At 43.3% G+C, this 24,876-nt stretch overlaps 1 long non-coding RNA gene across 1 annotated transcript; it reads left to right on the top strand.

Annotated features, from left to right (window-relative positions):
- Positions 1 to 23,745: 23,745 nt before the first annotated feature.
- Positions 23,746 to 24,314, top strand: LOC141652404 (uncharacterized). The gene is made up of 3 exons (XR_012547195.1): positions 23,746 to 23,842; positions 23,926 to 24,091; positions 24,172 to 24,314. It is a non-coding gene; the product is annotated as an uncharacterized LOC141652404 (long non-coding RNA).
- The last annotated feature ends 562 nt before the right edge of the window (positions 24,315 to 24,876 follow it).

Genomic DNA, 24,876 nt, shown 5'->3' with positions numbered 1-24,876 from the left:
TGTCATCCTCACGCCTTAATGGAAGTCAGCCCAAACATTTATGAAGGCTCATAAACACTGAATGAAGCAGACCACGTGTTCAACATGTCACATGTCCGAATCATGTATAGATGGTCAACATTCTTGATTGGTTTGTGAAATGCAATACCAGATGGACAACATGCCATATTTCCTGATTGCCTTGTGAAATGCAATACGGTGGCCGGTTTGGCTTCTAACTGATGTGGATGAAGCTCCTGAATGCAGTACCATGGAAGTTATGGAGGAGTAGTACGAGGGAAATGCGTGAGAAGAAGGGGTAAGGTGAGAAGGGTTAGCAGTATGAGGAGAAGGGGGGTTATGGACTAAAAAGAATAGATTTACTAAATTTCTCGAACTTCCTTTTAATTGAAAAACGTCGTCGTCTTCCATGCTCTTATGTTAATGTTAAGGACACTTTTCTCGCGCTCTACCCATGACCTGTTTTTTTTAGCATAACAAAGCGTTAGCGTTAGGGTTGCATGAGACGAAGCATAACTAAGTGTATTGTGTTTTTGTTCGTCAGCGTTTATTTTGTCATCTCGTATTGTTATCATGTTCTTTAGGTCTATTTGACAACAAAAAAATTGTTTATGTCTTACTAGCGCGGCCATTATGCCTTCTATTCTCTCACAATTGTTCTCTAATTTTTTGACATTAGACACCGTGTTTTCAAGGAATTTCGTCATTTATGTAATAAATACTATGCTTATTCTGCAACTTCTAAATATATGCGGGATCATATTCATTTCTATTAAGATAATTCCAATTTATGTACGCTTATCATTGCGACAAATTGGGGCACCGCGCCCGATAGGGCGTGGTGCAACAACTAGTAAGAACAAATATGGAGGGTTAAATTTGTTCATACTAAAAGAATTTAGGGAGAAAAATAAATAAATAAAAAAACATACCATTTTAGCATTATTTTAACACCCTCATACACCAAGGTGCCTTACCAAGACCACTTAATGCATGTAAATGCTACCATCTCGGTTACCCGAGGCAATGTATATCAAATAGACCATAAAGAAACATACTTAATTAAGTAAATGAGTTTACGTGATTACAATCCAAAACCAAACTGTAAAGTTAATACAAATGTTCCCAAAAACCAATCAACTGAAAAGAAAACTAAGTTCAGGACACAGCGGAAGACTCTAAAGACATGTGATGACTCCATCCCAGCTATCCCTCGCGCAAGCCATCTCATATCTGCACAACTGCTCACCACCCCCGAATGGATCACCACAGTTTTCAAAACATTTAAAACAGGGTCAGTTACTGATTACATAAAACAAGATACACAAGATACAAACAACACACAACTCCCAACTCCATTATATCTCCACACACCTGACTACACACAAAAGTGTGTAGTCCTACCAGAATACCCATCGCAACAGATATTCCACGCCGCCAGTGGGGGACTGCAGCCGTACCCACCAAATCCCCGCTCATCTATTCCGAGCGATAAACCATGTTCCTTAATGTGCACAACCCCTCCTGTGGCGGGTTCCACAGAGGGCGAATCAAGGGCGTGAAGCCACTCCCGCAAGTGACTCCACTCAGCCGAGGACACGCCTCGTGAACCACAGACAAACACAACACAACCAATTATACAACAACAACACCAATACAATCCAATACGTTAAAGATCAACAATAAACACAACCATCACCAACAAATATGTAATCAATAACCGAGTAGGGAAACCCTACTTGGAATAAGCAAATCACCATGACCGTCACAAAGCAGCTATTCAATATTGCTCCTCTACGAAACCACCTCCTATAATCACATAATCATACAATCACTATCTAATACAACATCATACTCCCAAAACCCCCCAAATTACCCAATTAGGGTTTTAAACAAACTCAACGAAACGATATGAAAACTATACAAGGATCTTACCCACGACATGACGAACTCAACAGCGTAAAGAACATGACGATCCGACGACCCTAGCCTTTGGGATTTGATAGCAACGCGAAGATGAAAGTAACGTAACTTGCTTTTTCTTTTGAGAGGTTTTAGAAAAGATAAAAGTGATTAAGGAACTGACGGAAAGCTTTAAATATCAATCACGCGTTACTAACAAAAGCCGGCTAAAACAACTCGCAGAACCGACTTACTCAATCGAGTAAGTCACTTACTCGATCGAGTGACCCTTACTCGATCGAGTGCCACACTTACTCGATCGAGTACCCATCAGCAGAACACTGTTTCGTAAACCAAGCTTACTTACTCGACAGAGTAAGCCCCACTCGATAGAGTACCCAACAACATAGAAAACCATAGTATTACAGTCTTCCCTCCTTAAAAAGAACTTCGTCCCCGAAGTTCAACCCACACTCAAAAACAAAACATGGTAACTCAAACACGACACAACAACGCAACTAAAAACTCAAAACAAAACTCTCAACCACAACTCAAACCGACTCAAAGCAACTACTAACTGTACCAAAACTAACATAAACCATACCAAAACCTTATGCGATCACCTCCTACCCCCCTAAAAGAAACATGGTTACGTCCCCGTAACCACACATACCTGATAAAAAAGAGACGGATACCGCTCCCTCAAAGCCTCTTCCGCCTCCCAAGTAGCTTCCTCAACCTCATGATTAGACCATAGAACCTTAAGCAACACCGTTTTCCAAGACCTAGTTTTCCGAACCTTGCGATCAAGAATCTGTTTTGGCACCTCAAGATAAGACAAGGACTCATCCAACTCTATGTTCTCCACCTCTAGCACATGAGAGGGATCTCTCACATACTTCCGTAACTGAGACACATGAAACACATTATGCACACGATCCAAAGCTGCTGGTAACGCTAACTGGTAAGCAACCTCTCCCACACGATCCAAAATTTCATATGGTCTGATGAACTTCTGGCTCAGCTTCCCTTTATTACCAAACCTCATAACCCCACGCATAGGAGACACTTTCAGAAGAACCCTGTCCCCAACCCGAAACTCTATGTCACGGCGATGTAGGTCTGCATTGTAATACTCCGTATTTATGGTCTTGGGGGTACTCTATCGAGTAGCCCTTACTCTGTCGAGTAAGGGTATGTTGCAGAATAAAATAGTTTCTGACCTGTTGGGCACTCGATCGAGTAGCTGGGGCACTCGATCGAGTAATGGGGTACTCGATCGAGTACCTTGGGTACTCGATCGAGTGTCCCATTTATCGGGGTTTTTCTCGGGTTTTGTTAATTACGCGATTAAGGTATTTAAATCAATTCGTCTTCATTCTAAATCACTTTTACCAAAACCTAAAACCTGTTTAAGAGAGAAAGCAACTTGTCTTCTTCCTAATCGCGTTCTTGACAATTCCGGAGTTCGGACGGTCGGATTGCGTTGTAGTTTGTGTCGTTGGATTCCTTGCGTCGAGGGTAAGCTTTTAATATAATTTATATTGTTTTGTTAAGATTGATGAAACCCTAATTTGGGATTTGGGGATTGTTATGAGTAGTATTTGAATAGTAGTCTTTATGTGTTATATGTTAGGAGGAGAATTCATAGAAGAGGCGTTTTGAGACAGCTGTAGATACCGTCTGCGTGTTGTGCTTTCCAGGTAGGATTTCCTACTCAGTATTAGTCCCATAATGGGATATTGGTGATGTGCTGTAGTTAGTTGGTTGATTTATGATGATTGTAATTGTAATTGTGATTGTGGTTGTGGTTGTGTTTGTGATGGTTCTCGAGATGCGTTCTCGGGTGAGTGGGGTCACTTGCGGGAGTGATCTCACGCCCTAGTTTCGCCTTCCTGTGGAACCCGCCCACGAAGGGATGTGCACATTAATGAGCGGGGTTATCGCTCGTACGATGAGCGGGGCTTAGGTGGGAACGGCTGCGGTCCCCCACTGGCAGGGCTGGTCCAGTGGACAGTCAGTGATTCAGATGGTTGGTTGGTGCGTGTGTGTGTGTGGCAGTTCGGCTGTCTATGTGTCTTATTGTCGTTATGTATATTGATTGTGTGATTAGTCTTGACCCGGTGTTGTTTTGTAAACTGCGGTGATCCATTCGGGGATGGTGAGCGGACATTGAGCGGTATTGAGATGAGTACGGGGATAGGCTTGGGATGGCCACAACATGATGATAGAGTCTTCCGCTTTGTAGTTTAGCATTTATTTACATTTCGATTGAGAATAGTTGATTTGGAATAATGTATCGTACTTTTAGTTGGTTTCGAGGATTGTATTCATTCGTTAAAGTATTTATAATAAATGTTGTTTCTGTTTTGTCTATTTGATTATCATGCCTCGGGCAACCGAGATGGTGATGTCTTCATACCTGAGTGGTCCTGGTAAGGCACTCGGAGTAGTATGGGGTGTTACAAATGGTATCGGAGCGACGATCCTGAAACCTGTAACCAATGAACTTAATGAACATAGAGAGTCAATTAAAATGAACCCGGGGTAAAAGTTGTAGGAGCTAGTGCAAAGGCTTGGGAGACGTCCTAAAGTCGCAAGGGGTCGCCCTACAACTTTGAACCGGTCACGGGGGAAAGTGTTTGTTGAATATAAGTGTGCTTGTTAACTTGTGCAACAAAGTGATGAAGTGTGTTGATTGTTTGGTGTTGAAATAGGAAGTTGAGCATGTGAAAAGAAATGATACGTGGAACATGTTAATGAGATGATAGCATGTTGAGGTGTTTACAATGTGGCTTTTATAACATGATGATTTGATTTATTGATAAGTAGAATAGATGCGTAGCATATTGAATATGATAACATGCGATTTGTATAAAGTTAGCAATGTTAGTATGTGACGTAATATGCGGGTAGCTTTTACGTATTAGTGATACTTGATCGAGTGAGACTAACTCGATCGGATAGGTTTTTGACGATTTTGGACCAGAATCGCGTTTTGGGGCACTCGATCGAGTAGCTAGGGGTACTCGATCGAGTAGAAATCACTCGATCGAGTAGCCTAGATACTCGATCGAGTGGGTTAGAGATCGAAAGGTCTTTTGGTTCGGAGTTTGGGTACTCGATCGAGTACATAGGGGCACTCGATCGAGTAGCCCGTTACTCGATCGAGTGGGTTTGGATACTCGATCGAGTAGGTTAAGCAGCGAGTCTTCGTGTTTTGAAGTTTAGTACGCATGTTCATGTTTACCCTTTCTTATATACGTATAGTTTCAAGATGCCGCCAAAGAGAAATGCCTTGTATGCGAGAGCCGAGCTTATGACCGTGGATGACATCGTTAAGATGTTAGAACACCGGGATGCACTTGACGAGACCACTGAAGAAAGTGAACGAGGACAAGAATAAGGAAAAGGAGAAGGAAGTTGACCATGCTAAAGTCAGCCTCTATATTGCGAGGTTTAACCCGAAAGAGTACAAGGGAGTTGAGGAGCCTAACCTTCTTGATAGTTGGCTGAGGGAGATGGAGAATATACTAGATTTAGTCCATTGTCCTGGATGAGATGAGAGTGGATCGAGCTGCATTTTATCGAGGGAGGCGGTGGCAAGTGGTGGGATTCGGTGAAGGTGAGTGCTAAGGAGTTGTATACCAACCAAGGGTTACCTGCTATACCTTGGGAGGAGTTTCGTAGGGTTGTGAGGAAGGAGTTCGTACCAGAACATGTGAGGAGTAAGTTGAGGGAGGAGTTTGATAAGTTTAAGATGACCGCCGAGATGTCGTGGGTGAGTACTACGAGCAATTCAATGAGAAATCTAGATATCTTTGAGGACATGGGTTTGAGTGATGAGAATTTGGCTTTGAGGTTTGAGAGTGGACTAACCACGAAGATTATGGATAAGTTACCGTGGGAGTCCTCACCGATGTGAAGGAAGCATATGAGAGGGCCGGGAGAGCCGAGAGACTAGTGGAGATGGCTCGGGAGAGTCCGGTGGTGAGAAGAGGAAGTCGGAGAGCGAGGGTGGTGGCCAATCTAATTACAAGAAAGGCAACCACAATCGATCTAAGGGTTTTCTTCGGATCCGGGTTTAGTCTTTGGAGCGTCCTTTGGGCGAGGCCGTGGGAGTGCGAGTAATAGTTGGGGAGTGACATGCTTTGGATGTGGTGGCGTAGGCCACAAGAGACATGAGTGCACGAGTGCACCGGGATCTTTTCAGAGACCTGCACAGAGCTTTGCGAGCAACAGACCGGCGGGATCATGGCCAAACCGGGGAGGTCAGAGCTACCAGAGTGGAGGCAACCGCAACGGCGGTAATTCTTATCAGAAGACACCGATGAACAACAACAACAACCAAGGGTCGGGTGCTAAACCGACCGCATCAGCTAGTACTGTCCAGGGAGGTGGGCAGAAGACCAGTGGCAAGCTATTCATGATGGACAAGAAGGCAGCTGAGGAAGATGAGCATGTTATCACCGGTACATTCCTTGTTAATGGTATTCCTACGTTTGTTTTGTTTGATTCGGGGGCTTCTCAGTCGTTTGTGTCTTCGAGTCATGTGAAACAGTTGGGTTTGAGAGTATATGAGTCTGTTAGTGAGCAAGTTTTCATACCTTCGGGTGAGTCTGTACCATGTGGGAGGTTGTTTAGAGATGTATCCTTGATAGTTGGGCAAGTTGATTTCCCTGTAGACTTGCTAGAGTTCCCTTTTAACGGTTTTGAGATGATAGTTGGGATGGATTGGTTAGGAAAGTATAAATCTAAGATAGACTGTCATCAAAAGAAAGTGTCCTTGAGAGGTCCTAAGGGCGTTAGTGTGTCTTACCGGGGGTATCTAGTCAAACCCAAAGTTAAGTTGATTGCAGCTGTCACCTTGAAGTCTTATTTGAGGAAGGGATGTCCTTTGATCTTATGCCATGTGAGAGATGACCGGGTAGAGGGTCCGACAGTTGATGAGATACCAGTAGTGGGAGAGTTTGCTGACGTTTTTCCTGATGAGATTCCGGGGTTACCACCGAAGAGAGAAATAGATTTCACCGTTGAGTTGAAGCCAGGGACGGGGCCAATCTCTAAGGCACCGTACCGTATGGGTCCTAAGGAGATGGAGGAGCTTAGGAAGCAGTTGGATGATCTGATAGATAAGGGATACATTAGGCCAAGTGTATCGCCGTGGGGAGCACCAGTTCTGTTTGTAAAGAAGAAAGATGGAACCTTGAGGTTATGCATAGATTACAGAGAGTTGAACCGTGTGACGATAAAGAACAAGTATCCTTTGCCAAGGATAGATGACCTGTTTGATCAGTTGAGTGGCGCAACAGTCTTTTCTAAGATTGATTTGAGGTCGGGGTACCATCAGGTGAAGATTAGAGATGTGGACATACCGAAGACAGCTTTCACGTCGAGGTATGGCCATTATGAATATGTGGTGATGCCATTTGGGTTGTCTAATGCGCCGGCAGTGTTTATGGATTTGATGAATAGGATCTTTAGACAGTTCTTGGATCAGTTTGTAGTGGTGTTTATAGATGATATCTTAGTCTACTCTAAGACTAAGGAGGAGCATGAGGAACATTTGAGGATTGTGTTGCAGACGTTGAGGGAGCATGAGTTATATGCTAAGTTGTCCAAGTGTGAGTTCTGGTTAGAGAAAGTTGCTTTTCTGGGGCATGTGATATCTAAAGATGGGGTAGCTGTAGATCCGGCGAAGATTGAAGCAGTGACAAAGTGGGAAGCACCAAAGAATGTTGCTGAGGTTAGGAGTTTCTTGGGTTTAGCTGGATACTACAGACGGTTTGTGAAAGATTTCTCCAAGATAGCTAGACCGATGACGGCGTTGATGAGGAAAGAGAACAGGTTTCGTTGGGATGAGGGTTGTGAGACGGCGTTCCAGACATTAAAGGAGCGTTTGACCACAGCTCCTGTCCTAGCATTGCCTGAAGGGAGCGAGAATTTTGAGGTTTACACAGATGCCTCGAAGAATGGGTTGGGATGTGTGTTGATGCAGAATGGTAAAGTGATTGCCTATGCTTCTAGGCAGTTGAAGCCTTATGAGGAGAATTACCCTACTCATGATCTGGAGTTGGGTGCAGTGGTGTTTGCTCTCAAGATTTGGAGACATTACCTGTATGGAGCGATCTTTAAGGTATTTTCTGACCACAAGAGTCTCAAGTACATCTTCACGCAGAAGGAGTTGAACATGAGACAGAGGAGGTGGATGGAGTTAATTGGCGACTACGACATGGAAATCATCTACCATGAAGGGAAGGCCAATGTTGTTGCTGATGCTTTGAGTAGGAAGAGTGTACATTCCTTGTGTACAGCTCTATCTTTGATGAGGTTGAGGGATGAGGTAGCGAGCTTTGGGATTCATATGATGCAGAAAGGGGATGCCATGGGTGATATGACAGTACATATGGAGTTTTATGATGACATTCGAGGTAAACAGGCTTTGGATCCTAAGATAGTTGAGTGGAGAGCAGGAGTAGAGAAAGGGACAGTGTCCCGGTTTTCGATACATTCAGATGGTAGTTTGAGGTTCGATGGTAGGTGGTGTGTTCCTAATGATGAGGAGTTGAAAAAGACAATCATGTCAGAAGCGCATTGCACACCATATTCAGTTCATCCAGGTGGAGATAAGTTATACAAGGATTTGAAGAAAACGTTTTGGTGGCCTGGGATGAAGAAAGAGACAGCTGAGTTTGTGTCCCGTTGTTTGACATGCCAGAGAGTTAAAGGTGAACAAAGAAGACCACAAGGTAAGATTCAGTCGTTTGAGGTGCCTGAGTGGAAGTGGGAATCCATTTCCATGGATTTTATTGTGGGTTTGCCAAAGAGTCAACAAGGTAACAACATGATTTGGGTGATAGTGGATCGCTTGACCAAGTCAGCTCACTTTGTTCCAATGAAAGATACATGGACTAAGGCACAATTGGCTATGGCCTATCGAAAGAACGTGCTTAAGTTACATGGAGTCCCTAAGGACATAGTGTCTGACAGAGATGCGAGGTTTATATCGAGGTTTTGGAAGGAGTTGCAGGAATCGTTGGGAACAGCTTTGAAGATGAGTACAGCATTTCATCCTGCGACAGATGGGCAGACTGAGAGAACAATCAAGACGTTGGAGGACATGTTGAGAGCTTGTGTGATGGATTTTGGTGGTAGGCTGGGAGAGCGAGAGGTTGGACTTGATAGAGTTTTCTTACAACAACAGCTACCACACTAGCATTGGTATGGCACCGTTTGAGGCTTTGTATGGGAGGAGATGTAGGAGTCCAATCTGTTGGGACGATAGTCTTTGAGGCAAAGGTGGTTTTAGGACCAGAGATGGTGCATGAGATGGTTGAACAGTTAAGATGATCGGGGAAAGGATGAGAGCGAAATCGGGATCGACAGAAGAGTTATGCAGATCTACATCGCCGGGATATAGAGTTTCAGGTTGGGGATAAAGTTCTTCTGAAAGTGTCTCCGATGCGCGGAGTTATGAGATTTGGGAAGAAAGGCAAGTTAAGTCAGAAGTTTATAGGGCCTTATGAGATCTTAGAGCGAGTTGGAGAGGTTGCTTATCGTCGGCTTTACTGCGCGTTAGAGAGAGTGCATAATGTGTTTCATGTATCGCAGCTGCGGAAGTATGTGAGTGACCCGTCACATGTGTTAGAGGCAGAGAGTTTAGAGCTAGATGAGTCCTTGTCATATCTTGAGGTACCTAAGCAGATCCTAGACCGAAAGGTTAGAAAGACTAGGAGCGGGGAGACAGTTTTGCTTAAGATCCTGTGGTCTAACCACGAGACCGAGGAAGCTACATGGGAAGCCGAGGATATCATGAAAGAGCGCTACCCTTTCCTTTTTGATCAGGTATGTATGGTTACGGGGACGTAACCTTGTTTCTTTTAGGGGGGTAGGAGATGATCGCGAGAGTTTTTAGGAGTTTTATACACCTTTTATATGTTGTGTCGGGATGTTGTCTTGGGTTTGTATCATGTTTTTGTTTGATGGTTGAGTCGGGAATGTTGAGGGAGTACCTTTGATTTTGGTAGTGGTTTGAACTTCGGGGACGAAGTTCTTTTTAAGGAGGGAAGACTGTAATACTCCGTATTTATGGTCTTGGGGGTACTCTATCGAGTAGCCCTTACTCTGTCGAGTAAGGGTATGTTGCAGAATAAAATAGTTTCTGACCTGTTGGGCACTCGATCGAGTAGCTGGGGCACTCGATCGAGTAGGGGGGTACTCGATCGAGTACCTTGGGTACTCGATCGAGTGTCCGGTTTATCGGGGGTTTTTCTCGGGTTTTGTTAATTACGCGATTAAGGTATTTAAATCAATTCGTCTTCATTCTAAATCACTTTTACCAAAACCTAAAACCTGTTTAAGAGAGAAAGCAACTTGTCTTCTTCCTAATCGCGTTCTTGACAATTCCCGGAGTTCAGACGGTCGGATTGCGTTGTAGTTTGTGTCGTTGGATTCCTTACGTCGAGGGTAAGCTTTTAATATAATTTATATACTGTTTTGTTAAGATTGATGAAACCCTAATTTGGGATTTGGGGATTGTTATGAGTAGTATTTGAATAGTAGTCTTTATGTGTTATATGTTAGGAGGAGAATTCATAGAAGAGGCGTTTTGAGACAGCTGTAGATACCGTCTGCGTGTTGTGCTTTCCAGGTAGGATTTCCTACTCAGTATTAGTCCCATAATGGGATATTGGTGATGTGCTGTAGTTAGTTGGTTGATTTATGATGATTGTAATTGTAATTGTGATTGTGGTTGTGGTTGTGTTTGTGATGGTTCTCGAGATGCGTTCTCGGCTGAGTGGGGTCACTTGCGGGAGTGATCTCACGCCCTAGTTTCGCCTTATGTGGAACCCGCCACAGAAGGGATGTGCACATTAATGAGCAGGGTTATCGCTCGTACGATGAGCGGGGCTTAGGTGGGAACGGCTGCGGTCCCCCACTGGCAGGGCTGGTCCAGTGGACAGTCAGTGATTCAGATGGTTGGTTGGTGCGTGTGTGTGTGTGGCAGTTCGGCTGTCTATTTGTCTTATTGTCGTTATGTATATTGATTGTGTGATTAGTACTGACCCCGGTGTTGTTTTGTAAACCTGCGGTGATCCATTCGGGGATGGTGAGCAGACATTGAGCAGGTATTGAGATGAGTACGGGGATAGCTGGGATGGCCACAACATGATGATAGAGTCTTCCGCTGTAGTTTAGCATTTATTTACATTTCAGTTGAGAATAGTTGATTTGGAATAATGTATCGTACTTTTAGTTGGTTTCGAGGATTGTATTCATTCGTTAAAGTATTTATAATAAATGTTGTTTCTGTTTTGTCTATTTGATTATCATGCCTCGGGCAACCGAGATGGTGATGTCTTCATACCTGAGTGGTCCTGGTAAGGCACTCGGAGTATGGGGGTGTTACATGCATAACTCTTTTGTCGATCCTGGGCCGCTTTCATCTTTTGCCTAATCACCTTAACCTGTTCTACCATCTCCTGTACCATATGTGGTGCTAAAACTACTGCCTCAGCCCTATCATCCCAGCAAATCGGACTCCTGCACCGCCTCCCATACAAAGCCTCAAACGGTGCCATCCCAATACTCGTGTGATAGCTGTTGTTATAAGAAAACTCAATCAGATCCAACCTATGCTCCCAGCTACCACCAAAATACATCATACAAGCTCGCAACATATTCTCCAAGGTCTTGATAGTCCTCTCTGTCTGCCCATCTGTTGCAGGATGAAAAGCAGTACTCATGTTCAAGGTAGTTTCCATCATCCCCTACAACTCTTGCAAAAACCGAGAAATAAACCTCGCATCCGGATCTGACACAATGTCCTTAGGGACTCCATGTAACCTCACCACATGTTTCCTGTACCCATTAGCCAACTTAACCTTACTCCAAGTATCTTTCATAGGAATAAAGTGAGCTGACTTAGTCAAACGGTCAACTATCACCCATATCACGTTGTTACCCTGCCGGCTCCTCGGTAAACCTACTATAAAGTCCATAGAGATAGATTCCCATTTCCACTCAGGTATCTCAAGAGACTGAATCTTACCTTGTGGTCGTCGTTGTTCTCCCTTAACTTTATGACATGTCAAACATCGAGCCACGAACTCGGCTGTTTCCCTCTTCATCCCAAGCCACCAGAAAGTCTTCTTCAAATCTTTATACAACTTGTCACCACCTGGATGTACTGAATACGGTGTGCAATGAGCCTCTGTCATTATTATCTTTTTCAACTCCTCATCATTAGGAACACACCATCTCCCATCAAACAGAACACTCCCATCTGTATGAATACAGAACCGAGGCACTGTAATTTTCTCTACTCCAGCTCTCCACTCCTCAATCTTAGGATCAAGAGCTTGCTTCATGCGAATATCATCATAAAAGTCTGGCTCCACTGTCAAGTCCCTTCTAGCATCCCCTTTTTGTATCACATGTATCCCCATCTTCCCTACCTCATCTCTCAACCTCATCAAGGATATAGCTGTGCATAGAGAATGCACACTCTTTCTACTCAACGCATCAACAACCACGTTTGCTTTCCCTTCATGTTATATGATATCTATGTCATAGTCCCCTATCAGCTCCATCCATCTCCTCTGTCTCATGTTCAGCTCCTTTTGAGTAAAGATATACTTGGGACTCTTATGATCTGAAAACACTTTAAAGGTCGCTCTATAAAGATAGTGCCTCCAAATCTTGAGAGCAAACACAACTGCACCCAACTCTAGATCATGTGTCGGATAGTTCTCCTCATAAGGCTTCAATTGCCTCGAAGCATAGACAATTACTTTCCCATTCTGCATCAACACACATCTTAACCCATTCTTTGAAGCATCTGTATATACCTCAAAGTTCTCACACCCTGCAGGTAAAGCTAAGACTGGAGTTGTGGTCAAACTCTCCTTTAATGTTTGGAACGCCGTCTCACAACTTTCATCCCAGCGAAACCTGTTCTCTTTCCTCATCAACGCTGCCATAGGTCTCACAATCTTTGAAAAGTCTTTCACGAACCGACGATATTACCCTGCCAAACCCAAGAAACTCCTGATCTCTGCCACATTCTTCGGTGTTTCCCACTTAGACACTGCCTCTATCTTTGCCGGATCCACAGCTACACTATCCTTGGAAATCACATGCCCTAGAAAGGCAACTTCCTTGAGCCAGAACTCACACTTAGACAACTTTGCATACAGCTGATTGTCACGTAAAATTTGTAACACCAACTTCAAGTGCTCCTCATGCTCCTCCTTAGTCTTGGAATAGACTAAGATATCATCTATGAACACCACCACAAACCGATCCAAAAACTGTTTGAAGACCCGGTTCATCAAATCCATAAACACTGCTGGTGCATTAGATAACCCAAACGGCATCACCACGTACTCATAGTGACCATACCTCGATGTAAAAGCTGTCTTTGGTATGTCCTCATCCCGAATCCTCACCTGATGGTAACCTGATCTCAAATCAATCTTGGAAAAGAATGCTGCCCCACTCAACTGGTCAAGCAGATCATCTATCCTTGGCAAAGGATACTTGGTCTTCACTGTAACTGTGAACCCCCGCAATAACGCGGAAAAAATATAACTTATAAATTCAAGCGGAAATTAGGAAATTTTTGAAATTTTTGAAACTTTTAAAGTTTAAAGCACGGGTTCATTAAAACCTAAAACATAAATAAAGTATGCGGAAATAAAGTTAAGTTTATACAAACGTGATAGTCAAAGGTGAGGGAAAATATATCCCTCGAATGACAAAAAGATAAAAGGTGAATCTAAGCAATCCTACTAAACCGGCTACTAGTCCAAAGTGCTCGCTAGCTCACACATGTCTTCATCCCATAGATGCACGAACTAATACCTGTCATTCATGTAAACATGAACGCCACAGTCAGTGGGGAGTAACTCAAGGTTCTCCCATCCACAAATTGTCAAAATGAACATAACAAAGAACTCAATTAGATAAATCATATAAGATACTTACAAAAGATATGAACATCAAGTTTATAGTTAAACATGGCAATTAAATGAGATTGAATAAGATAGATCAATATTAACATAATAAAGACTCAACTATTCACGTAAGATAATTAAATAGTATGAAAGACAAGAATACAGTCATTTAGACAAAAGCACACATTTCAGGGAAATATAACATAGATATGAGGTTAGAATCTGAATCATGTGAAGCAGATAAATAAGGGATCAATCGATACAAATTACAAGAATGGAAACCATAGCCATTACTTGGAAAACCTCTTAACAAACATTGCACGGGACGTGGCTACTACTATCACATTCATACTTATGGCTTGCATCTCACTATAAGAACGGGTGGGAACATCAATCCCGGCGATCATATCGCAACTAGGAGGCTTGCATCTCATCTTTAGTATCCGATAGGACCAAGACTCTTACATCCAAACAATTGACAATATCTATAACTAAGCAAGACCTTTACTACTCATTAAATATAATTCCCCTAGTAGGACGACAATGATAAAACTCACTTGCCAGGACAACACAAGTGACCAAAACCGTACTTGCCAGAACAGCACAAGTAGCCAAAACCGTACTTGCCAGAACAACACAAGTAGCCAAAACCGCACTTGCCAGAACAGCATAAGTGACCAAAATCGTACTTGCCAGAACATCACAAGTAATCAAAACTACACTTGCCAGAACAGTACAAGTGACCAAAACCGCACTTGCCAGAACAGCACAAGTGACCAAAATCGTACTTGCCAGAACAACACAAGTAACCAAAACCACACTTGCCAGAACAGCACAAGTGACCAAAACCGCACTTGCCAGAACAGCACAAGTAGGGCGTAAAGATAAGTCAAACAGTAAGGTATAGCATAAAGGCATTATCCTAAGAATACGACTCAACACAATCAAAGGCGTAAAATAAGCATTTCATACTTTAACTTGGTAAATAATAGACAATGAAGGAGTAAGAATTCAAATGTAAAGTATAAAATACCGTTTCATCCTTTTATAGCATGAATAAACATTATGTGTCGTATTTATAGGTTATTTGAGCTTAAATTAGAACAAGTGATCACAAATGAATTAAGTGAGATACGAAACACATGGCAAGACGTAAACAAATGAACAAGAATGCAAGTCTGAAGTATATAGCATCATGACATTTTCACAAGGATACGACTCATTTTAATTAAACAAGTAGAATAATTCACTCGTATTTGAAATACGATAAATAAATAAGAATGCATGAATTAAAGTTCATGTTAATAATAAAACATGACATTCCATAAAATTATGAGGCATTTAAATAATACTTCCATAATTACGAATCATGGGAGAAACATATAAATGAACGGTAAATAATGAATTATGACACATAAAACACATGACGGAATTTAAATTAACTAAATCCGAACACAATTTATTTACGACCAAAACATTTAACATCCCCCTAGGCCACGGCCAAGCCACAGCCTGGCGCGGCCTGGCCACGGCTCCTGCACTAGCCAAAACAGCCCATGCACACGCCCTTTTAGCCGACTCATAACAGCTCTGTCACCACTCCTATTAACCCGTCAAAACAGGGACATTGCAGCCCATACTCTGCCCCACAAAACCCGTGCTAAAACAGCCACAACTCACCTAGGAAACCGTGCCAAAACAAGGGGAAGAACAAACCAAAATAGCCCCCAAAACATCACACTACAAGTCATGGTGAGACAACATTAGGACGGATTTTAGAGCATGATAAAGACGACATTTTTCCATACCAATTTCCCAATTCATACATGTACATACGCATGAGACGGAAACTTAAAACTTGGTTCAAATCGACAAGGGAAATCAATTCAAAACAGCCCGTGAAAATTGGCCATGACACCTTCAATTTTTACGGTTTCCATGAGTTTGATGAGGCCGTCTTACGACACATTTTTAAGCATAAACGAGATATAAATTTTTCCGTACAAGCAAACTATTACATACATGTATCTACAAATGATATGGAAACAAAAGATGTCGTTCAAATCGTCATGAAAATCAACTCAAAATAGCAGCCATAAAATGACTACACAACCCCCTATATCACAGTTTTTGGGCAGTTTGCATACCATCTTAAGACGAAATCTTAAGCATCCAAAAGACGATATTAACCCATGTAAATCACCACATTCATTCATGGATATACATACGAGGTAGGAGTTAATACATTAGTTCAAATCGACAATGAGAAGGCCACGAAATTCAAGCACAAAACCGGGTAGTCACAGCCCTATCTCACGGTTTTCTGGGCGGAATGTTATGTCACTTTAAGACGGGTTTTTAAGCATACAAAAGATGGTATTAACTCATGTAAATCATCACATTCATTCACCCACTTCATGAGGAAGATAAAGATGCAAACTTTACACAAAATGACCAAGTAAATCTTGTAGTAAACCATCACAAATAACCATGGTGCAAACATACATAAAAATTGAAACTTGTTCACTAGAAGAGTAAACAACCATAGAAACACACAATATTAAATTCGACATTATGTCGAGTAACCTATCACCGTTACCTTATAACTTCTTCAATGTTCGAGGGAATGGTCTACTATGAGCGAGTTTCCTTCCGGGTCCTCAAGGTCTTCACCTAGCACACGAAAGGACTCAGTTTTCAGCTGAACCGTAACATTTATAAGACGAGTCAAAAACGAAAGTCATACAAGACCGCAACCTTCTTACCTAGAAAGATGAAGGAGGAAGTAAGGAGGAGAATGGAGCAAGAATTAAGGAAAAAGGTTTTTGAAACGAAGTCGAGATCTGAGCTTGAAGGGTCGAAAAATGGTGTTTATGGTTTACTGATTGTTGTTGTTGTTTTTGCAGGTAGTACGAAAAAGAAGAAAGGGTAAGTGAGGGGGGGGGGGACGAGGGAGCACAACAATTATTTGATGATGATGATGATGATGATAATAATAATAATAATAATAATATAATAATAATAAAAGGATTATATAAATGTAGAGTGTAAGAGAGTAGGTGAGTGCGTTGTGTTGTCAGAATCGGGTTGGTCCAAAATAAAATTGCTTTACAAGAGGAATGCGACGATCTTTGCTAGACGGAATTATTTTTATTATTATTCTCACTATTATTACTGTCCGACAGAATATATATATTTTTTTATATAAACAAGCTTATAAAAATGTAACTTTTATAAAAATTATGTTTAAAACGAAATTAATGAAAGTAAATAATTTAAAATATAAATAAAACAATAGAACGGTTAAATAAATTATAAATGCTAGAAATGGGAAATTTGCGGGTGTTACAGTAACCCAGTTCATCTCTCTGTAGTCGATGCACAACCTCAAACTCCCATCTTTCTTCTTCACAAACAGGACTGGTGCTCCCCACGGCGATACACTAGGTCTAATGTATCCCTTATCAATCAAATCATCCAGCTGTTTCTTCAGCTCCTCCAACTCCTTAGGACCCATGCGGTACGAGGCCTTAAAGATTGGTCCCGTCCCTGGTTTCAGCTCCACACTGAAATCTATCTCCCTCTTTGGTGGTACACCTGGTATCTCCTCTGGAAAAATATCTGGAAACTCCCCTACCACTGGTATCTGATCAGCTGTCGAACTCACCTTACTATGGTCTCTCACATGGCATAGAATCAAAGGACACCCCTTCCTCAGATAAGACTTCAATGTCACCGCTGCAATCACTTTGACTTTGAGTTTGACAACAAACCCACGATAAGACACAATAACTCCCTTAGGAACTCTCAAAGAGACTCTCTTTTGGTGACAATCTATTCTAGCCTTATACTTACCCAGCCAATCCATACCAACTATCATCTCAAAAACATCCATAGGAAATTCTAACAAATCCACTGGAAGGTCAGCCTGCCCAACTATCATAGATACACCCCTATACAACCTCCCACAATATACAGACTCACCCGACGGTATAAAAACCTCATATTTTACAGACTCAAACTCTCTTAAACCCAAAATCTTAGCATGACTCGACGATACAAAAGATTGTGACGTCCCCGAATCAAACAAAACAAAGGTAAAAACACCATTAACAAGAAAAGTACCCGTGATCACCTGAGCATCATCCTTAGCAGCTTTCTTGTCCATCATGAATAACTTGCCACTGGTCTTTTGTCCACCACCCTGGATAGTACTAGCACTAGTAGATGGCTTGGCAGCCGACCCCTGGTTGTTGTTAGCTGCCAGTTTCTAATAAGAATTACTGCCATTGCGGTTAGATTATCCACCGTTGTTACTCTGACCACCCTGATTGTTCCATGACCTAGCCGGCCTCTTGCTAGCATAACTCCGAGACGGACCCTGAGAGAAACTCCCCTGTGATGGCCTCTGAAAAACCCTTCCAATAGCACTATTACACTCGTGTCTCTTGTGGCCCATACCGCCACAGTTGTAATAAGATATACCCCAGCTGCTACTACCACCACCACGACCACGCCCATAGGAAGCTCCACCACTGAAACCCGAACCCGATGAGTAAGCCCTCGCTTGGTTATGGTTGTGCCCCTCTTGTAACTGGACTTACCATCACCCTCACTCTCAGCCTTCCTCTTCTCGGGACCTCTCTCCCTGTTCTCTTTGGCCATTTCGACCAATATCTCAGCTCTCCCCGCTCTCTCATACACTTCCTTAACATCTGTAAGGACCCTAACCGATAGCTTCTCCATGATCTTATAGGTCAAGCCTTTCTCAAATCTCAGCGCTAAGTTCTCCTGGTTCAACCATATATCCTCAGCATACCTAGACTTCTCATTAAACTTATGATAGTACTCAGCCACAGTCATATCCAGAGTCATTTTGAAATCATCAAACTCTTCCCTCGGCTTACTACGAACATGCTCAGGCACAAACTCTCGGCGCACAGTGTGGACAGCGGGCCGCCCACGGGGGCGCTTGGTGAGAAGCGAAAACAAGCGTTTGCATTTTGTATGGAGTCGTCACCAATTTTTATGGGAAATTGGAACCGTTCGAATACCTCATGTCATGTCAAGACATAAAGTAGTGACATGAACACTAAGAAATCGTTACCCTTAGCATTCTATGTCTAGAATGACTCTCGTGGATGCCAATGAACACGGGTGCTCACGGAGATCTGGAGTAAGGGGTGAGGGTACGTATTAGGAAGCTCTTTTGATCGAACACCTAATCCCGCCCGCCTCGATAGCGGCCTCTACTAATGATTAGGGAAGTTATTCGTACTCGATATATCGTCGGTTATATGCATGCAATGCAACATCCAAGTTTTAATCCTAGCATGTGAAGATTAGACTAAGTCGGTGAACAATTAATTAGCATACAATTAATGTCGAAGTAGGAGTTAATATTGATTTACATGCGAAAACATACAAGAAATAGGATAAATACAATAAAGGAAAATTACAATAATGAAAATTACAATAATTACATTGAGATAGGCGATTTATGTCGAAAATACCTTTAAAACGGATAATTTGATAAAAAGAAATAAAAGAATAAAGAAAATAAACTAACGAACAGATCAGAAGGTGATAATACGGTTAATAGTTAATTAATATGTAAACTAATTAAACTACGTCAAGGCAGAAACGGAGTTCAGGGACGAACTCGGCCGAGAACAAAGCGATAGAGTCTGCGTCCTTTGGAATAGGCGCAGCGATTCTTTGCGTCTTCCTTTGGCCCGCCTCGGGCGTGAAGCCGTATTTGCAAGCCGTTAATGTCGATTGATGATTTTAGGGATTGATTAAAATATTTACTCGGATGAAAGTGATTAGTAGGTTATTTAACATATGAATGGGTCGTAAAAACAGTAAAACATGGATGAGACGGATGCAAACGAATTATTTACATGAACGAATGATTAGTGAAGTGAAAAATATTAATGAGTCCTCTATTGAAATCAATTAATTAGCCTAAACATGGTGATATATGATGAATTAACAATGAACAAACAGATGAAAACTATATCAAAGACGAATTCCAGAAACCCAATATGAACAAATTGAATTTCTACAACCCGGAATTGAATTTAATGACGAAAACCCGCAAATATGAATTACTTGGGATTTAAGGTCGGATTAGCAATGAATTAAACATGTGAGTGAATGATGAATTATAATATACATGTGAAATTATTATGCTATCATGTGAACGAAGAGTTAATCAAACGAACAAAAAAATAAAAGCAAGACGAAATTACAGAGGACGAAGAAGAAGAAAAGAAGCAGGAACTGCGGCAGCCTCACGAAGAGGCGCAGCAGGAACTGCGCTCCTTCGAAGAGGCGCAGCAGTTGCTGCGTCTTTTCTCGACTGTCAGTCTTCTGGAAATCCGTGAAAAGAGGTTTTAAAGACGGTTTTAGAAATCGGTTTTAATGAGGTATTTTCGACGCAAACCTTACAATAATGATACGATAAATAAATACAATAAATAAATAAGGATTATACACCCTCAGACTTACATGTTGACGAAACGAGAAGGACTAAGATATCGATTAGTGATGCTCGACGCGAATGCAAAGAAAGTGCCCTCGTAAGAGGAAAACGATTAAGTTGATTGATTAATTATTGGTGTAGTTGGTCAAATTGGTCGGTCATGCAACGGAGAGGCTGGTACCCGGAAGGATCCGAGCTTACGTGGTCGAAAGTTCAAGCACGTAGGCGCCAATAAGTAAGAACAAAGTCTAGAATGCAAAGGGAGAAGAGAAGGGCGGACACTCGCGTGAGAAATATGAGGAGCGAAGGCTCCTATTTATACTAATCACGTGACGGAATTAGGGTTTCGGAGACTCTTTGGAAGTGAATCTCGGAAAGATATGAAAAAGATACGTGGAACATGCAGAGAAGGGTCTGGGAAGAGGCGCAGCAGTTACTGCGTCTCTTGGAAGAGGCGCAAAGACTGCTTTGCGTCTATTCCCGTGAGGTTTCCTCCGTCAAGAAAGATTTCCGCGTTTGAGTTATGGTAGGACGGAAATAATTCGATCTTCCTTAATATTTAATATGAATATTACGGGATATTACTTGCCAAAAGATAAAATTTGTAAAATATGGAATAGAAATATCCGGAACATTCCAGAACATTCCGACTCGGGATTTAACAGTTATCAGAAAATGGAGACGGTTTTTGACCCGGACTCCGAATGTACTCTAATTACTGCCAAAACGACCGTATCGGGACGTAGATGACAACTAAGAGGTCGACATTAATATTTGAGCAATCACTTGACGATAATCTTACGAACTGTCACAAATCGTTCCGCGAATCAAACATGCGGCCCAATCATCACCGGGTGGTTTGCGGGAGGTGCGAAATGAGGTGTCTACTGAGCCCCACTTTGACCGAGGCTTGGACAAGGCGAAAGTCAAAGTATAGCCATCAGGTCAATCGAAGATTACAACCTGACGACTATGGCGACGCGAGGCGGCTCAAGGGGTCTGAACCAAGGACCTGTCGTCGGGAACATTTTAGAGTCTGTCGACTATCGGGGAGGGTCGTTTAAAGTCCATTAGACTACGTAAGGAAGCTCGCCAGCCATAAGAAGAGACCATACCTGAGATCTAATCGAACTTCGCGGGGAAACAAGAAATATTGGGAGCAGCAGGACGTCGGTAGAAACTGCTGGGGAATCCGCTTGCGTCGGTCTCAAGCGAATTCTGGCAAAACTTGAGGTTGAATTTGCTTGCGTCGGTCTCAAGCGAACTCTTACTGGGGAATATATTGACGACTAGGAACATCTTGATCGTCGTGGGAGAAATCTTGAGTGAGCAGTACTGCAAAATACTACTGCACTGGATAAAAGGATTTGAGCAGTACTGCAAAATACTACTGCGCTGGATAAAAGGATATGAGCAATACTGCAAAATACTACTGCGCTGGATAATAATATGCAACGGTCCGCTGCTGGCTGATGAAATGCGGGCCGGAACGAAGAAAATTTGTCGAAACGGACCAAAAGAATATAATATCATCGGGGAAGAAGCGCACCAAAGATGGGCCCACAAATAACGAATTCATAACGAATTTTTGAAAATTCGTATGGAGGGAACACAAGGAAGAGGCGCAGCACCTGCTGCGTCTTTTCCCCAAATTGGCTATTTCTGCGTAAAAACGCGAACTCAGAAGGATTGTGTTCATTATTTCGAAACACAAATTCTTGCAATTTCTCTCTCAAATCTTCACCATTTCCGTCGAGGTTTGATCCAAAAGCGTGCATTAAACATGACTAACCGAGGTATGTATCCCAATCTTGCATTAATCATCTACATTTGTTGAATTTTGAGCCGCGAGATTTAGGGTTTTCGACCCTTTTGATCGAAAATTTGGGGCTTTTCCCCCAAATGGATTTGCCATGCCAATTTGATGTTAGAAACGGATAGTAGGCAATTTTAGGAACATAACCATGTATTTGGCTTGGATTTTTGTCGAGTTTTGAGCTCTTGAGTGAAATTTGAGACGGTTTTACAGCTAAATCGTAAATTGCTTCGAAAATAGCCTTAGGATTGCCCATTTGCGATGAAATTTGATATTTGGAATCCTTGAATGATGGGTAAACTTTCTACCATCTCGGAATTTTGGTTTGTAATAACTTTTTCAAAACACCTTTTAGGGCATAATCGCCGTTATAGCGAAATGCTGCCGAATTTTCGACTCGAACCCGGAACTAGGCTTTGACTTGGACTTGACTTGACCCAATTTATCACATGAGTGATTGGTTTGGTGGGAATATGGCCAAAGATGGCCGGAAAGGGTGTTTTCGGGGCTTTGAAGGCTCGAAAACTCCTTAACAAAGGCTTGTCGTCATGTGACGCGGCCTGAATTTACTTTAATGTTGCAGGTGATGATGCTTCTACTTCTGGGAGGACTCCCATGGAGATAGACGCCGCTACTTTCGAGGAGGCTTTAGAGCAGGCCTTCACCGCTGCGGTGATGGCTGCTGAGTTTCATGAGGAGGAGGCCGCCGAGGAGGAGGAGATCCCGAGACGAGCCAACGTTGGGCGAGGAGGTCGTCACCGAGGGAGCTCTGCGTGGGTCGAGACTCGGGAGAGTAGGCACCGGTGTGGGTCGCCGAGGGTCACCCGTCCTACGGACGGTGAAGAGTCCGTAAATAGGAATTCACTACTCATTATCCATCCTCTTTCATTCTTTTTGTCCAAATTTCTTTCACATTTCATTCAAAACTAAAGATAGCTTTGTTTCAAATCATAATAGGAGGCCGGGAACATCGGTCGTTCTCGGGTTACACGACAAATGATGGAGCACTACGAGCGGTCGTTTACGGAGGAGAGGGCCATGATCGAGCGTGGAGCGTTCGGTCCTCCGGTTCAGTCCGGAGGGATATCGTGAAGAGGAAGTTGCGGGCTAACCTTAGCCTGGTTCGTGCTTTCTTGGACCGATTCTGGGATACGACTTCCACGTTTCACCTGCCTTTTGGTGAGGTGGGAGTCACTTTGGAGGACTACGGCATGGTTTCTGGTCTGCCGTGTGGGACCGAGGAGATGGTGTGGCCGGAGACTGCCATGAGGGCGGACTCGGCCGAGGCGAGGAGATTGATCGGCTGGAACTTGTCGCCGAAGGTCACAGTTGCGATCTTGGGTTTGGTACCCAAGTACTTACGTTCGAGACTACTTTGCGGGAAGACCCCGCGCCGGTGACGATCGATGGGAGGGAGACGGCTCCTCCTCCTCAGTACACCGAGCGAGGGCTCGCTTGTGGTCGTGGTGGTTTCTCGTCTTCGATTTACCTCGGAGACAAGGGCGAGAGGTCATCGACGAAGCTTCTTCCCTTTCTTTCGACTCCGAGCTCCCTAGGGCGCCGGACCGGGTCATCGCTGGTTTTGCGGTCCTCATCCGCTTCATGAGGGCCATGGTTCGTCCGGAGTTGATGGAGAAGGGGACTTCTCCTGGTGCTGTCGGACCTGGACTACTGTTGGAGGTATGAACCTTCCTTTAGACCAATAGTAAATTCCTTCCTTTATCTAGTCACGAAAGATCGTCATTGATTATTCTGCTTTACAGGCGTGGGTGTACTCCTACTTCCCGAGTCTCGCGCCGAAGAGGACGGAGCCGCTGGAGAAGGCCTATCCCGTGGTGAGGGATTGGGTGATGTGCCGGACGAAGAGCAAGCGTTCTTCTCACAACGTCTACCGGCGGGACGTGAACGCCCTTCAGCTGAGCAGCGTGAGTATCCCATTTGTATTCATTTGCTTCTTATATTGTCTTTCAATTGATCATAGGAATGATCTTTGCCTTATCTTGTCGCAGTGGGTGCCCAGACCTTGGGCGGAGTACGCTGGAGCGCCTCCTTTTGTCGCTGAGGTCCTTCGACCTAGGAGCCCGAGTCGGCTGCTGTTGTGGACGTCGATGGGTCCTGTGTGGTATCTGGGCGAGCGTTTGGCTCGTCAGTGCTCTCGGGACGCGTTGACGGTTCCCGTTGACCCTCCCGGACGATGTTTAGGAGCCTTCGATCTTTGAGAGGAGACGGACCTGGCTGGTGCCAGTGGCGACGATCTTCTTCTCCCTGGTGAGGATTACTCGGCGTTCCTTTACGGGAGGTTGGCGTACTGGCCGGTAGTGGTGAGTATCTTTTACTTTTCCTTGATTTGATTTTGAGAATTACGATGAAAGATCATCGATTAAAGAGAGTTATTTGTCTTTGCAGGAGGTCGAGGCGGCGGGCATCGAGCCCCCAGTGTACCCCGAGACTCTTGAGTACACTGACGCGACCGGGAGGACGATGATCTCCGAGCTGCGTGACTTTGACGTAGCGGTGACGGATGCTGGCCTAGACGACTGGCAGCATCTGATTCGGAGGGTGAGCCTCTAGCTTATATGACTTTCGTGTAAGAACACATTTGATTGCATTTGTTTGATTTGCTGAGAACTTCTAAAATGCAGGTCGCGCCGTCCCGGTTTGTGGCACTATGGAGGGTGGCCAACCGGCTGCGAGCTACTGCCATCGAGGCACTC

This window comes from Silene latifolia, chromosome 4 (assembly GCF_048544455.1).
Source record: "Silene latifolia isolate original U9 population chromosome 4, ASM4854445v1, whole genome shotgun sequence".
Lineage (NCBI taxonomy): Eukaryota > Viridiplantae > Streptophyta > Magnoliopsida > Caryophyllales > Caryophyllaceae > Silene > Silene latifolia.
The sequence above is the reverse complement of the archived record's forward strand: the minus strand, read 5'-3'. Positions and strand labels throughout refer to the sequence as shown.